Source organism: Crocuta crocuta, unplaced genomic scaffold (assembly GCF_008692635.1).
Source record: "Crocuta crocuta isolate KB4526 unplaced genomic scaffold, BGI_CrCroc_1.0 scaffold36, whole genome shotgun sequence".
NCBI lineage: Eukaryota > Metazoa > Chordata > Mammalia > Carnivora > Hyaenidae > Crocuta > Crocuta crocuta.
This window is the reverse complement of record NW_027532203.1, coordinates 6,713,488-6,730,574: the sequence shown is the minus strand read 5'-3', so window position 1 is coordinate 6,730,574 and position 17,087 is coordinate 6,713,488. Positions and strand designations below refer to the sequence as shown.

General features: G+C 39.8%; 1 long non-coding RNA gene across 1 annotated transcript; it reads right to left on the bottom strand.

The window, feature by feature from the left end:
* Positions 1-1,630: 1,630 nt before the first annotated feature.
* On the bottom strand, positions 1,631-8,013 carry LOC144242737 (uncharacterized). The gene is made up of 3 exons (XR_013338447.1): positions 7,963-8,013; positions 5,694-5,810; positions 1,631-1,838 (listed from the first exon to the last, which is right to left on the bottom strand). It is a non-coding gene; the product is annotated as an uncharacterized LOC144242737 (long non-coding RNA).
* Positions 8,014-17,087: the final 9,074 nt, after the last annotated feature.

Sequence of the window (17,087 nt, the reverse complement as noted above, 5' to 3'; positions counted from 1 at the left end):
TTTTAATGAGAAGAGGGGCAGCAGAATTGGCTGGGTGGTGACAGCAGTTGCAGAAGAAGAATGGATGCAGACTTTTTGGCAGAATAGAACTGAGTATTTGCCAGCCCTGCCCTCCCCTCCCACCACCTCCCCCCCTCCCCCCNGGCCCCATGACAACAGCCATGGCCATGAAGCTGTAAGGATGGCTAAGTCCAATTTACTGGGTAGAGAGGGGATGCACAAATGTCATGAGAGTTTTGGTCTCTTTACATTATTTATCAGGTTAGTTACGGTGCCTACATGTGCTAGTTGTAATCGTCCCCATTTATTTCTTTTCCTCTAAGCTAGAAGTATCATTGGAGGTAATATTTCCCCAAGATATTTGACCAGGGAGCACTTTGTAAGATATCATAAATCAAGAGAAGGCTAATAGGAACAGCTACACCATAATGCACACTTGTAGTGAGATTAAGGGCCAAGAAATAGAAAATATTACAACTATGTTTTGTGATTTGGAAAAAAAAAAGGCACAACATTTACCAAAGGTCACCACACAGGTGCCCTACAAAATGAAGAATCCTTGGTAAGTGCTGTTTATAAGTTAATATTCAGATCAAACATCTTCACCTTGTGCAGTTTTCAGGCATTTGTTTACCTGCCATACGACTTCCGAGGGCATATAACAAAAAGAACCATTGAGTACAGGTGTCTACTAATTGCCTCACACATACATACATGTCTAGTATTTTTTTTACATATATATTCACATGTTCTTTCAAATGGATACTTTGAAAGAATACAAATAACATTCATAGGATTAATTTTCTCAAGAAATTTCTATTAACTAGAACACCTGTTTTTCATGAAACATACCTTGAACTCTACCAATCTAAGGAAGTGGGTAATTGTGTTGACGCTGTTTTCTTGTCTTTAAGGTGTAGTTTGCCTTATAGAATGGAAATTGTATTTTTTGGTCTACTTTTGGAAAGTTACTTGGCCCCACGTCTAGTCATGCATGGCTTTGCCATAGATCAGCAGTGAAATTTGATGGGTCGTGTCAGTGAACTTACCTGCCTTCACCCTTCTCCTTTCTCAGGTAAATTTCTCTAAGTGTTTTTTGTTCAGATAGGCAGTTCCTGGCTGTTCTTTGCCCAGGGAAGACTTACGGAAGGGACTAGATATGCTTTATGACCTCAGAGTGGCCTGCAGTGGGGTGGTCTGACACAGAAGTGAGGTATTCATTAACCTATCAGCTCCCAATGTTCATAATGCAGATTGAAATCACAGAGAGATTTTCCACTGGTAGTAGCCAACTTGCAGAATGGAGCCAAGCAAGTATGATATGGGATTTATTTGGAGTGAATTTTCACATGCTTCCTCTTAAGAATATCACCTTTGAATTCTCTTTCTTGACACAGATTAAATAGTTCCAATTTTCCCATCTTCTGGTTGCCCCTTTGAGTTTTTTTTTTTAAAGCTTTTCTCAACACCCTTTAGCTTGGGTAGGACATTTCATATGTTGAGATTATTTTAAGGAAGTCACTTTATATGTTCAGTATGAAATCACTGGATTAAAAACCCCATAAAACTGGAAATCCTTTCGATGTTCTACCTCTTTCATTAAAAACTGAGAACCAGTACTCTGTGAAAGAACGTTGTGGTTATTCTTTTATGGCTTTCTAGTGTATCCGTCCACTCAGGCAGCCATAACAACACACCACAGGCTGCGTGGCTCAAATGACAGAAGATGATTTTCCCATAGTTCTGGAAGCTGCAGGTCCCAGATTAATGTCCAGTGGGGTCAGCCTCTGGTGAGAGCTCTCTTCCTGGCTTATCTGCCGCCTTGCTGTCCTCACACGCTGAGAGGGAGGGAGGGAGAAAGCGTAGAAGAGAAGGAGTAAGGAAGAGATATCTCTTATAGGACTAGGGCTCTACTCTTGTGACTTCATTTATCCCTAGTCATCTCCTAGACGCCCTACCTCCAAAAACAGTCACAAGGGGAATTAGGGCTGCAACATATGACTCTAGGGGAGGGGGATGCAACTTAGTCCCTAGCATCTGCTAACTCCCTCTTGATACAAAAACATTTCAAAAAGTTATTTTTTAGACCTATGTCTTGGAGTAATTGACATTTAAAAGAAATTGAGACCATCCATCAAGCGCCCATTTCTCATTGACCCTTAACAAGGCCTTTCTGCCATTATGTAATTCCCTTGAGGGAAGGAACCAGAAGAAGGATGAGAAAAATAACCAAAGAAACAAATTGAGCATGATTTAAAAGAAAAGCTTTCTATCCACCTCTTTTCCTCCCCACCCCGCCACCTTTTAACAAAAGAGCAACCGATTCACAGTTAGCCACCCTAGTATGGTTTTATTGAGTTTCCAACTGTCAAGTCATGTCCGTAGCTGCCAATCTGAGTTTCAAACTTTTAGAGAAAGAACTGTTTTATATCGAGCCATTTCTCCTTATTTAATTCCATGTAAAGAATTTGCCTTAAAACCTCTGGGGATGAGGGCATCTGACTCTGAAGGTTCAAACCGCTCGCTTGGCTTCACTCCCTACCGTGTCGTCCTTAAAATACCTGAATGGTGGAAAAGAATCTTGCAACGGCACCAGGAACTTTTATGAAGAATTGAGCAGATGAGGGATCTGATAGGAGTTTTCATGGCACAGAAAACAGAAGAAAAAGCAACAGCGTTGGCTTGTTTCCTGAAGCTCCAGTTCTAGAACGGGGGTGTTAGAGCCTGCCTTGATGCTCTGGGTGTCACGCTGTGCCATCAGACTATAAAAGCCTGAAAGCGCCTTGATACATTGTTGCGGTGGTGCCTAAACCTTTGCATTTTGAAACCCAGGTTTCTGGGTCCCACTCCCAGAGTTCCTGGAGCAGGGAGAGGAGGCCTGAGAAATGGCATCCCACGTGCCCCCAAATAGCATGATCCTACTGCTATGGGGACTAAATTTTGATTGAACCACTATATTACAGGGCTCCCCTCCGGGGGCAGCTGAGCTAAAATTAAGGGCAATTAGTGAGCAGCTCAAGGTCAGTGGTTCCCAACCTTGGCTGTTTGTTGATCACGTGAGGAACATTTAAAAATAGTGATGTCAGGGGGTACCTGGGTGGCTCAGTTGGTTGAACTTCTGACTTCCGCTCAGGTCATGATCTTGTGGATTGGGAGATGGAGCCCGGCGTTGTGCTTACTACCTTTAGTGTGGAGCCTGCTTCAGATCCTCTGTCTCTGTCTCTCTCCCCTCCGCCCCTCCCCTGCTCATGCTCTTTCTTAAAAAGTAAAATAAAATAAAAATAGTGATGTCAGGATCTCTGAGATGGGATTGGAGCATTGATAGTTTTTAGAGCTCCTCAAGTGTTTTCAGTATGCACATAGGGTTGAGACCCTTTGTCATTTCCTAATTAGATGTCAAGGGTGGTCACCTGTCCCAAATTAAGAGAGCTGGACAAATGTCTCAGAGGCACTAGAGACCTAGGCAAACTCTCTCAAATTAATTTTTTTAAGTTTACTTATTAAGTTTTCTTATTTGTCTTATTTTGAGAGAGACAGAGATAGCGCAAGTAGGGGCAGGGCGGGGGGAGGGGGGTGGAGTGAGAGAATCCCAAGCAGGCTCTGTATTGTCAGCTCAGAGCCCCACCTGGGAACTCGATCTCATGCACTGAGAGACCATGACCAGAGCTGAAACCAAAAGTCAGACGCTTAACCAACTGAGCCACCCAGGTGCTCCTCTCAAAGTAACTTCTAATCATGGTTTTGAGTGAGTGTAACATGGAGAAATCAGGGGTGTCACTTTCGTTCTCCAAACTGGAAACCAATGAGGTGTTTTTCACCAGATGGGAATTGGGAGCGAATCTTTTCCTGCTTGGAGTGTGACCTTCAGGACCACACCTACAAGGAACCTCACTTTTTCTAAGGCCTTCTATTTGCAGGGAATGTGCTATGTATTTAAACTTGGGGTGCCTGGGTGGCTCAGTCGGTTCAGTGGCCGACTTCAGCTCAGGTCATGATCTCTCGGTTCGTAGGTTCTAGCCCTGCGTCGGACGGGCTCTGTGCTGACAGCTAGCTCGGAGCCTGGAGCCTGCTTCAGGTTCTGTGTCTCCCTCTCTCTCTGACCCTCCCCTGCTCATGTTGTCTCTCTCTCTCAGAAATAAATAAAACATTAAACAAATTTAAAACCGCACTATATCCTCTAACGTCTGAACAGGGAGGTGAACCCGTCTGCAAGCAGGGAAATTTGTGAACTCTTGCTGTATCCTAACACTAAGTCTGGCTCCATTGCATTCTGCTCAAGGACAAGTCAACTGAGAAAATCAGATCAAGAGCTCATAAAACTGTCTGCAGCCGAAGAGAAGAACATGTCTCTAAATATTCAATAGCACATCCTTCCTGCCAAATAGGATTACTATGTGGTGAGGAAAAAACTCCCACAAACATTTAATACAGCTGCCTGATAGCCCAGTTTGTTTTCATAGAATGTAATTTGTAATAATAGGCCAAGATAGATAAATTTCACTAGTTGGTGATAAGAAAGGAGAAAGAACCTAATGGTCCCAGAAACAATAAAAGAAAATATGTGGTATCATGGGAAATTAAGTCATTAACACCATATTTTCATCTGTATTTCAAAACTTGACACACACACACACGTACATACACATCAAAATAAGAAAAATAAGCTAGCTTAGGGTTCTGTTTTTTTTTTTTTTAATAACGAGAAAGATAAATTTCTCCATAAATAAGAGTAGGAATCAGAGTTGTATGTAACACAATGGTATGACTTTGATGTCCCAGCAAATGGCTTGAGGAGGCTGCATTTTTAACTATGATCTGGAAATACTGAACTTGATGTATCCTCCACCGTCACGTTACGATGTGCCGTGCCTGGGTGCTAGGAGCCTCGTGGGACATGCTCTGGGTAGTGAACACTTTCTTCTTAAGCTGAGTACCTGTCTCAGTCCCTGCCTGCGTATCTGCCCTACTGGCAGCATAAGTGGGAAATCTCCAGTTTCTCTTGACTTCCCTCCTGGGAAAAGTCTAGAGCTAGAGCCAGCCCTAAACTGCCAGCTCCCTGCTTTGAACCCTAAACCTTAACCTGGCCCTTCTTAGCTTTTGTGAGAACCCCAGAAGCCCCAAGAGAAAGAAGAGTTTCCAAAATGACCCAGTTAAATAAATAACGATCCTAAATAATTCTGAAGGAGAGAGGAGATGTTTAATTTGGGTGTGGCTACACAATTCCTGTCTGTCCCATTCAAGAGAGGGGGCCCTTGCTACCCTGGTGAAGTAAAAGGAGCCACCAGAGGAAAGAGCTGTAGGGTCTTAGTGTTGGTGAATTGCACACATGTAGGTCTGTAGCCTCTTGTGCTGGTGATCAGTAGTGGTACTGGGGGCCCAGCAACCCTATCTCAACTGGATGTGTTGCTAACGACGGAGAAGTAGGCACCGATTTTCCCAAGAACGATGGTACATAATGTTGCCCCCCTCCCCCCACCACTGAACTCAGGGTGGAATTTGGATGGTTTAAATGCTCAAAAGGTCAAGCGAGTGTGAAGATTTGCCTCACGTGGTATAGGCCTTTGGAGTTGCTCTGTGAAGATGCACCTTCACTGCCTGACATTAGCTCCTCTGCTTTCTCTCATCTGCCTACTCTGTCTTCTAAGTACTTATCATTTCTGTTCTTTGGAGCAGTCGAGCATATGAGAGAGTACCTGTCCACATCTTCCTTTCCTGGCAAGCTCTGCCATCTCTTGCTAGGAGAGGACGTGATGGAAGGCTTTCCTTTCACCAGGACTCCACTGGCTGTCAGAGCAGCTGAGCTCATGGATCTGGAGGGGGAAGAAAATCTCAAAGGCACCAATTCCATTTAGGTTCCTTCTCCAGGGATGGCATCAGAAACTTTTCTCCTTGACTAAGGCAAAAATGGCTTATCAACTTGGACGTGGTAGGCATCTTTTTGGTTTTAAGCAATTGACACCAATGGGGGAGAGAGAGAGAAATGGGGTAGCCCCAGCTGTCGAATTTGACAGAAACTGCTAGAATGTCTCACCCAGGTGCTTCCACGGAATACAGGGACTCTAAGCATTTTCCTCATTTTTGTGTCACCCTTTCTGAGGGTTTACATCTATGGAGAGAGTGTTCAATTGGCTGAACGTGGGTCCTGTGGCTGACCTTGGCGCAGGGCAGTAAAAGGAAGGATCTGGTGAGAGAAATCTCTAAGACCCCGTTAGTCTCGAGTGGTAGCTCAGGGCTCTTTACCTGTACAATCTTACCAAGGCTTTGTGTGACAAAACGGCTGCACTGTCCATATGGAAAATCAAGGGCCTTCCAGAAGGAGTATTTGATGCTGGGGGCTCTAAAATGACAACTGTTTTCTACAAGAAGAGCTAATTCTCTCTCAAAGACAACACATCTTATGCTTCCCTGAGAAAAGCATATTCCTCCTATTAATATAATATAGACCCTCTTTCTTATAAAATAAGAACTTTTTTTATTGTGATAAAGAAGATTTTGCCTTCTTGGGTCCTTTTTCATCACTTTTTAATCCTTTTATTATCATTTCAAATCTGTGTAGAATTTCTCATCTCCTGATATTGTGATGTTCTCACTAAGGGGGAGAGGACAGGAAAAAGGATGAGGGGCCCAGCAACCTCCTTTGACCCTCGAGTGAGGTAATGTCCTACATGTAGACTGAACTCTTCATGTCAATGATGTCCTTTTATTGCCTGTAAGAATTTATTCGTTTCTCAGCCACCTCATGGCTCTTCTCCCCTGTGAATTCCAGTGGCTCTCCATCTGTACTAATGGGTTTCCCACCAATTTTCAGACTATTTTATTATTGAAATTGTTAATATTAAGAACCACAGCCAGTCTGATGAACAAGGGCAATGAAATAATGATCAGCTTTCTAGTAGACCAGGGATCATTAATGTAAGTACAAAGACTAAGCATATAATTGATGGTCCAAATCAGAACAACTTTAATGGTGAAAGAAAAAATTCACAAAAATTACCTAATGCCCATGGTTTTTAACCAGGATTCCACACAAAATTTTGAATAACTTCTTTTTCTTCTTCCCCTCCCTCCCTTCCTTCCTTCCTTCCTTCCTACCTTCCTTCCTTCCTTCCCTCTTTCTCTCTTTCTTTTTTTTTTTACTTTTGGCTCTGTAACCTCCAGGGAAGTTAAGAAAATTTGTTACATCCTTCATAAAAGCACAAGCCCACTCAGTTTCTCCTGCACATTGAGACTTGCCAGATTCAATTTTACTCCTGTGTTTTCAGTTGCTTTCTGCTTTCTTAATTTGGTTTAGCTATTCATAAAATTTAAGCACATTGTTTTCTTAAACTCTATCCTCCCCTACCCATTCCTGTCTATAGTTTCCTGACATTTTAATCTTCCATCTCCACAGTAGTGGAGGGGCAAGTGCACTGAAATGTGAATCAGAAAACATGGACGCATTTAACTGTGTGAACGTTTTCAATCACTTAACCTTGCGAGACTCTGTCCTCATTTGTGGAAAGAGATGTCAGTAATTGCTTAGCCTACCTCACCATTTAAAAGAACAACAAAATGCAAAACACAAGACAAAATAAAAATCGTAATCATAATATGATTCACATTATAATCATGACAAATTTCATAGTAACTTATGTTTGTTGAACCCTTACCATGTTCTGGTAACAAAAGAGCAATGCCCAGGACATCGGAAGACCTCTAGCACCCCATTCCAGTCTTACATTCTGATCAGTTCACGACTAGGCAGCTCGGGCCCCCAGACTTCTACAGCTTAGGTACCTTCATTGGTTCTCTCATCCCTGTCTCCTCAGGGGGCTCGCCCAGACCTTGCACATGCACCTGAACTGTCCCTGGGTGGCCAGGTGCCATGGTGGTGGAGTTGACACTCAATAGGCAAACACCCAATGAGCACCTGACCCTCTGAGGTTGTGGCTGTGTAGCGCTAGCCAAGGCTTTTGCTCTTACGGCTGTACGTGGAAACTTCGGTCATCGAGGGACTTGATTTGTGAGAGCCTGCAGGAGAAACAGAATAAACTGGTGGAGAGGCAGTTAGGGGGCCCATTGACCAGGTGGGGCTGGCTCTGCCGGCATAATATGTATCCCAGCAACAAGATGGAGGATGGCGATGGGTGGGGCCTGCGGGGGCCACTTAGGAATGGGGACTATCCAGGGCATGGGTGGCCTTTCCACGCTCCTTTTGATTTTTAGTTCCATTTAATGGCACAAGTCCTTTCAAACACACTCAATGTCCACTTATGACAACATTAAATATTAACATTTTTAATTGCTATCAAATTATCAAATGGATAATTCCCATGAAAATATTTAAGGGTTATATAAAAACAGTTATTATTCATAACCAATAGAAACGGTTATTGGCTCATAGGGTAATCCTTAATCCTTTCAGTTAGTATTTCAATAAACTTTGATTAATTTTTATGGGGATAGAGGAGTTAGTGAAATTTCAACTTACCTGTTACTGTTAGAGCACTCTTTTAAAGACCTCAACATGTTTGTAAAATTAGACATCTATTGTTTTTTCACGTCCACAGTGTATTTCCTCTTGTTGGAGAATGGATTTCAGAATATGGAGATAGGTATCCTACCAAAAGTACTAGTATTGTCATTGAAAATGTATTGTAATAATAAGAAAAACACACCAGATTAGTGATCTGGGTCTTGTGTTTTTACTACCACCTACTAGTTATTTGACTGGTAAACTATGTGACTAGAAAATAATAATACAAGTTTCTTCCCTGCTGGAGAGGTTATTGGATTCCAAGCCCATTTAGCCCTAACACCTATAATTAGATCACATTGTCATGGTAACTGGAAAGAAAGTCTTAAATAACTGTGAATGTTCTACTTAAAATTCTATATCTAATATTGCTTTTGTTCAAAAAGGTGTGTAAGCAGGCTGTTAGCTTTAAGATGAACAAATAAATAATCAGTATAATATAAACTCTAAAAGAAATAAAATGAATATGCCCACCAAAAAAACACATAATCCCAGTTTTAAATATGTAGTTTGTGTTGAAAAATTCTTCACAGAGCAGATAAATAAGGTCACTGTGATTGCTTTTATACAGAAACCTTTTACTGTTAAAATTTATTATTCCATGAAATGAATATCAGTGGATTATCTTTTAATATTTTTTTAATGTTTTATTTATTTTTTTCGAGAGAGAGAGACAGACAGCATGAGCAGGGGAGGGTAAGAGAGAAAAAGAGACACAGAGTCAGAAGTAGTCTCCAGACTCTGAGCTAGCCATCAGCACAGAGCCTGACACGGGGCTCAAACCCACTGTTAGGTCATGACTTGAGCCAAAGTCGGATGCTTAACTGACTGAGCCACCCAGGTGCCCCATATCTTTTAAGTTACATACTGTGTATAGTCTCAGTGTGACTGTCCCATATGATTTTCAGTGTGGCAAATGGAAGTAATAGTCACACATTTACTTATAGATTTTCCTTGATGTTCAGTAATATTAGTGATGAAAATTATGGCAGCCTCATGAGGAATTAGTTTATACATATATTCCCTAGTTACTCCAATGTATCTCACACTCTAAATTAGCTACTGAAAGGTACCTGACTACATCAAATATACTATCCATAAAAATATAGTACAGGTTATATGTGCTTCCTTATTAGCCCAAATTTCAAATGGCTGGATATTTACATGCAGAATAGTGAATTTGGGCCCTTATTTCATACCATATACAAAAATTAACTCTAAATCAGAGGCCTAAATATTAGAGCAAAACCTATAAAACTCTTAGAGGAAAACATACAGGAGTAAGTCTTTATAACCTTGGATTTGACAATGGTTTTTATTTTTTTAATATAATTTACTGTCAAATTGGCTAACATACAGGGTGTAAAATGTGCTCTTGGGTTTTGGGGTAGATTTCTGTGGTTCATCGCTTATATACAACACCCAGTGCTTGTTCCAACAAGTGCCCTCCTCAGTGCCCATCACCCACTTTCCCCTCTCCTCCACCCCCCATCCACCCTCAGTTTGTTCTCTGTATTTGAGTCTCTTATGGTTTGCCACCCTCAACAATCAAAGGATAAAAATAGAAAAATTGGACTTCATCAAAATTAAACATTTTTCTGCATGAAAGGACTCTATCAAGAAAGTGAAAAAACAATCTGTGGAAAGGGAGGAAATATTTTCAAATCATATATCTGAGAAGGGTCTGGAGCCCAGACTATATAAAGGAATTCTACAAATCAACAACAAAAAAGACAATCTAATTCAAAAAATGGGCCAAGAGCTTGAAAACACATTTCTCTAAAGAACGTGTAAAATGGCCAACGGGGACATGAAAAGACACTCCACATCATTAGTCACAGGCAAATCAAAATCGCAGTGAGATACCACTTTTTTCCTGTTGGGATGGCTGTAACCAAAAAGAGGGAAAGAAGTAGCAAAGATGTAGAGAAATTGGAATTAGAACATCTGTGCTTTAATAGGTGGGAATGGTAAATGATGCAGCCACTGTGGAAAACTTTTTGGTGGTTTCCCCAAAAGGTAAACATAAGATTACTGTAAGACCCAGCAACTCTACCTCTAGGTACATACCCAAAAGAATTGAAAATGGGTTCAAACAAAAACTTGCATCTGAATGTTGATAGCAGCACCAATTCACAGTAGCTAAAAGGTGGAGACAACCCACATGATGCATGTTCACCAACTGGTGAATGGTTAAACACAATGTATATACATAAAATGAAATATTATTCAGACATGAAAGGAATGAAATACTATACGTGTTAGAAATGGATGAACTTCAAAACATTATGCTAAGTGAAAGAAGCCTAACACAAAAGACCACATGCTGTATGAGTCTGTAGATATGCAATATCCATCAAAGAGAAATCCATTTTTATAGAAAGCACATTAGTAGTTACTGGGGGTTGGAGGAGGGGGTTAAGAGTTGAGACTGCTAATATAGGTTATAAGGTTTCTTTCAGAGGTGATGCAGATGTTCTGGAATTAGATATCGGGAATACTTGCACAAAATTGTGAATGTGCCAAATGCCTATGCAACTGAATACTTTAAGATGGTTAAAATGGTGAATTTTATGCTGTGCACATAAAAATAAATAGAATGAAAAAAAAGAAACGGAAGAACTGTCTGAAAAAATAAAGTCTATTTTTTTCTTTGATTTCTGCTCTTATTTTTTTNCAGCATAACACCCTCAAGGTCCATCCATGTTGCTACACATGGCCAGATTTCATTGTTTCTCATTGCCATGTAGTATTCCATGGTATAGATAAACCACATCTTCTTGATTCATTTGTCTGTTGATGGACACTTAGGCTCTTTCCATGTTTTGGCTATTGTTGAGAGAATAAAGTCTATTTAAAACATTTTTTTAATGACCAAATTAAAAGTCTGAGATTTGAGTTGCAGCTTTGAAAAAAATCTCTGATCTAAAAAAAAAAACAAAAAAAAAACCTCTGGTCTTGTTTGTGTACAGAATTTGCACATAAATTTCATTTATTCAACTTCCACTTATTTATTTTGTTAGTCCAGAGTTTAAGCAAATAAAAAGGATTTGGGATCCATTGACCTGTACACGAAAAAATAATTAAATCTTCAAGTAATTGAACCCTAGAGGTTCGGAGAATGATGTTCCACTTTGTAAAAATTCCTTCTTGCTAAATTATATGGAGTCACTACATTTTCTTGTGAATTTCATGAGCAGCATTTCAGAAATCTGTGCAGTGCAGAGGGGCATTGGTTACATTTGTTTTTGAAAAATTTTTCTCAGTTTATATAAGGCACTTGAAACTTTGCCACACCTTTTGTAGATTAATGGCTGGGCAGACAGAATGAGGCTATTTGCTATGCTGTTTGGATGATTAAGATGACCATGTTACCTTGAATATAATTTCAAAATTATTTTGCTTCATTTAACCTTTGATGAGTTAACCGGGCGCATTGTAAAAATAGAAAAGTTATCAGAAGGTAGCCTCTAGAAGATATTCTCCCTCAGCCTTCTTCCAAATCTTGGGTTTCCTGTTGGAGATTTCAGCCCAGCAAGTAAGGGTCTTTTACACAAGCAGACAATGGCAGCTCTTAAATAAGCTTCTTCTGTATTTTTATAGATTGTTACATACCAGATTCTATAGGCCGGCCTCACTAAAAAGAGGGGAGAAAAGGTAACATTAATCCTGAATATTTGCTCATATCTCAGCATATCTGAAGTGATTTCAAATGTTATTTTTGCCCCTGAATTGTCAAGGTTGAATATCATTGTGCTACCCCTGAAATATCTTATGACATTTTGGGTACCTTTTGTTCTTGGATTAAACATTTGAATTTCTGAATAATTTAGTGTAAAATTGTGACAGCTGTTTCTTCCAACCCATACTGATACATTCTTTGCATAATGATTATGTGATGTGGTTTGAGATTCAGATTCTGTCATATGAAGTCAAAATAAGCACTCAGGTCACAGATTCCCTTGTTTCTATGGTGCTGGCTTAATCAGCTCCAACCTTCATTTTAAATGATAGACTTTTTGGCACTGTGTAGTTCTAGTCTTGTATATTTGGAGAAACTGACACAAGAAAAAGGAAAAAAAAAGAAAACCTTTTACAACTGGCTTTTTAAAATAGTGTTTAAAAATGGGTATGATTAGGGGCGCCTAGGTGACTCAGTTGATTGAGCGTCCGACTTCAAATCAGGTCATGATCTCGTTGTCTGTGAGTTCAAGCCCTGCATTAGGCTCTGTGATGATGGCTCAGAGCCTGGAGCCAGCTTTGGATTTTGTGTGTGTCTTTCTCTCTACCCCTCCCTCCTCTCAAAGATAAACATTAAAAATGCATATGATTCAAACGTGTGTTCCAGGGAATTCATTCTTTTAGGTAAACACTATTCTGTCCTAAACTAGTATTCATATAATATGTATAATATTAATTATAAATGCTTTTTACTTTACTTTGATCCAAGTGCTTAATTTTAATGTTTAAAATATTAGCTAATAACCAAATAACCTGTGAAATGGGAAAGTGGCAAAATACCCTAAGCCATTTATCTTGAAGGAAATAACGTTCAAAGTCAAGGATAATTTCAGTTTCTCATAAATCTCTTAACACACTCCATGGTTTTATTTGCATATATAGAAAAAATAAAAAATGTACTTTGTAAAAAATAAATAAAATAACAATGCCTGAAATCTAATAAAGTGAAGTAAATTGGAATACAGGAGGGTTCCGTTATCAGGGTAAAAACTGACTATTGTAAATGACATCCCGAAAGTTATCTTGAGGCTCTTTTGTTGATTTACATATTCACCTTTTTGTAACTGAATGCAATTTAATTTATTTTTTTTATTTTTTTAAAATGTTTTATTTATTTCTGAGAGAGACAGCATGAGCAGGGGAGGGTCAGAGAGAGAGGGAGACACAGAATCTGAAGCAGGCTTCAGGCTCTGAACTGTCAGCACAGAGCCCGACACGGGGCTCGAACCCACGAACCGTGAGATCATGACCTGAGCCAAAGTCGGACGCTTAACCAACTGAGCCACCCAGGCACCTCATGAATGCAATTTAATTTAAAATCTATTCAAGAAGATGGCATAATTTATGACTAAATGATAATTTAAGAAATGTTTTATCATATTTCATATCATAATTCTCCGATTGCCCCTTAAATATAGAGAAATCATTTAGTCTTGGTAAAATGTACCAGCTTCTTAACTACAGTTTAATTTTCCCCGTTTATTATAGTTATTGGTGCTGTGTAGAATCATGCAAATAAAAACATAAATGAAAGATTTATAGTTTTAATTTGTTTAAGTTTATTTCTTTATTTTTAGAGGGGGAGAGAGAGCATGAGCAGGAAAAGGACAAGGAGAGAGAGAAGTAGGGAGAGAGAATCCCGAGCAAGTTCTATGCTGTTAGCGCAGAGCCTGATGTAGGGCTCGAGCCCATGAACCGTGAGATCATGACCTGAGCTGAAACCAAGATGCTCAACTGACTGAACGGGCCTGGCAACCCAAGATTTATAATTTTAAATACTCAAAGTAGCGAACTTTGTTTTAAACACTTGCTATGTGCAAGATACTGTTCTAAATGGTTTACATGTAACAACTCCTTTGCTAGGGCTGCCATCACAAAATATCCCAAACTGGATGACTTAACTGAAATATTTAAAAAAAAATCTTTTTTAATGTTTATTTATTTTTGAGAGGGAGAGAGACAGAAGTGAGCGAAGGAAAGGCAGAGAGAGAGGGAGACGCAGAATCCGAAGCAGGCCTCAGGCTCAGCTGTCAGCACAGAGCCCGACACGGGGCTCAAACCCACGAACTGTGAGATCGTGACCTGAGCTGAAGTCAGACGCTTAACCCACAGAGCCACCCAGGTGCTCCCTGAAATGTATTCTTACAGTTCTTGATCCTGGGCAGCCTGGAAGTCCAAGATCAAGGTGTTAGCAGGGTTGATTCCATCTCAGGGCTTGGAAGAGTCTGCTCCATGCCTGTCCCTTAGTTTCTGAAGGTTTGCAGGCAGACTTAGGCATCCCTTGGCTGGTAGAGGTCTTATCCTGATCTCTTCCCTCATTTTCACACAATGATTTCTCTCTGTGTGGCTGCCTTAAAATTTCTCCTTTTATAAGAGCACGAATCAGATTAGGGCCCCTCCAACTCTACTATGACCTCATTTGCACTAATTCCTTTGGCAATGACCATTTTTCCAAGTAGAGTGCATTCTGAGATTCTAGACACTGGGGCTTCAGCATAAAAATTTTGGGTGGACAGTTAATGTCAACTCAATCCTAGAAAGCATGTCCTAAGATTATGTCCAATAACTCAGTGGGGGAAAGTGAAGCAGAGAGAGGTTCAGTTACTTGTAGGATCTTACCAAGAGAAAGTGACAGAGCTGGGATTTTTAAAAAGCCAGTTGAGTTCCAGAGTCTATAGAATTTTTCCCTAGCTTATTTTTCCTTCAGTGTGCTTCAGGATATATTTGTATTAATATTTCATATTTTGCATCAGTATTCAAACAAAAGTTTGTTCTTTTGAAGGCCAAGTTTTCTACTTGAGCACTGGGTTCTCTTACCTTAGTGATTTTCAGGAGTCTACTCTTTACCACCAACTACCACAATCTCTCATAATGTTATCAACAATTTATGGCAGGCTGACTTTATTTAGGACTTGGGTGACAATCTATGGCCTTGATTTTATATGCTTAATCTGCTAAAAATGTCAATAATCAAGTTAATATAAATATATCCAAATGTATAGAGCTTTCATCAAATCCATACTCTGATCACATCATACTTGTATTGTCTTTGAAGAATAATCTTGAAAAGAAACAAAGAGTAAATACCATCTAATACTATCGTTACTCTTCTGCTCCTTCACCACAATATGTGAAGGAAAATTCACATTAACCTTCCAAGGAGGAGAATGCAACTGAGTCACACCCCACGTTAAGCAGGCCTTCTGTAACTACTACAGAGATGGGGACCTCAGTTATAAGTATTATGACTTAAAAACTGTCAGAAGTTCCAAGGGGAAGTAACTGCTGAGTTGTTTCAAATACTTGGAAAATACACTGAGTGGGGAAGAGTGATTTCAGCAGGAAAGATGTTCTATCTACCTCTCAGGGTGTTGTCCTTGTCTGCGTGTCCAAGTGGGTTCACTGCATCTCCCGTACTCCATCAGCTGGAAGGGGGTGGGGAGGAGTGGGCACAAAGCAGAAACTGCACAGATCACTTTTGCTTATAGCTCATTTGCAGTATCTGTCATGTGACTACATCTAGCTGCAAGGGAAGCTAGGAACGTTCCAAGCCGAAAATTTTATTACTAGAAAAAAAAGAGAAAAACAGGTACTGAGAGATAAACAGCAGTCAGTCTCTGCCACAAATGGAGAAAGATAGGCTCTGTGGCAATACAATTGCATAGTAGGAAATTGAAACTTTCAGTCTGTCCTTTATAATAAAGAACAAAACAGAGTAAAGCTTTCAAGGACACATGAAAGTAGAGACAGTGGTCTAAAAAGGCTATGTATCCATCAACCATTTTTGAAGAGTAATGATTAGTTCTGACATGAGTTCAGCTTTACCCCCATTCAAGTACCACCTCCCCCCAACAATTGTTTTGGAGCAAATCCCAGGCATCATATAATTTTATTCCTAAATCTACAAGTATGTATATCCAGAAAAGATCCTTTTATTTTATTAAAAAAATTTTTTTAGTGTTTATTTATTTTTGAGACAGAGAGAGACAGAACATGAGCAGGGGAGGGGCAGAGAGAGAGGGAGACACAGAATCTGAAACAGGCTTCAGGCTCTGAGCTGCTGGCACAGAGCCTGATGCGGGGTTCAACCTCACAAACTACAAGATCATGACCTGAGCTGAAATCGGACGCTTAACCGACTGAGCCACCCAGGTGCCCCCAGAAGAGATACATTTAAAAACATTATTATAGGGGCACCTGGGTGGCTCAGTCGCTTAAGTGTCTGACTCTTGATTTTGGCTCAGGTCATGATCTCACGGTTTATGAGTTTGAGCTACACATCAGGCTCCCCGCTGACAGTGTGGAGCCTGCTTGGGAATTCTCTCTCTCACTCTCTGCCCATCTCTTGCTCATGCTCTCTCTCAAAATAAATAACCTTAAAAACCTCATAATTATAATACCACTGTCACATGTTAAAGCGTTAAATATATAATATAATCAAATATCTAGTCAGTGTTCAAATTTCTCTGTCTTATGAATGTTTTTCTCCTTTGCTTTTTTCTTATTTTTTCTATTTATATGTTTAGGATCCAGGTTAGGATTTGCAACTTGGTGAATTTATCTTCATTGTCTTTTATTCTATAATATTTTATTTCATTTCTGTTTTTCCTCTTAATTTCTTGTCAAAAGTGTTATTTGATGTAAAATTTCATATATTCTGGGTTTCTCTGATAGCATCCCCATGGTGTTATTCAACATATCTCTCCCTTGTGTTTTCTTAAATTAGTGGTACATGGCATCTGGTTGTTTTTTTATTGCGATGTTAGCAGTTATTGATGATAGTTGCCTAGATTTATTAGTTATTAGATATTACAAAGTAAGGATATTCCAT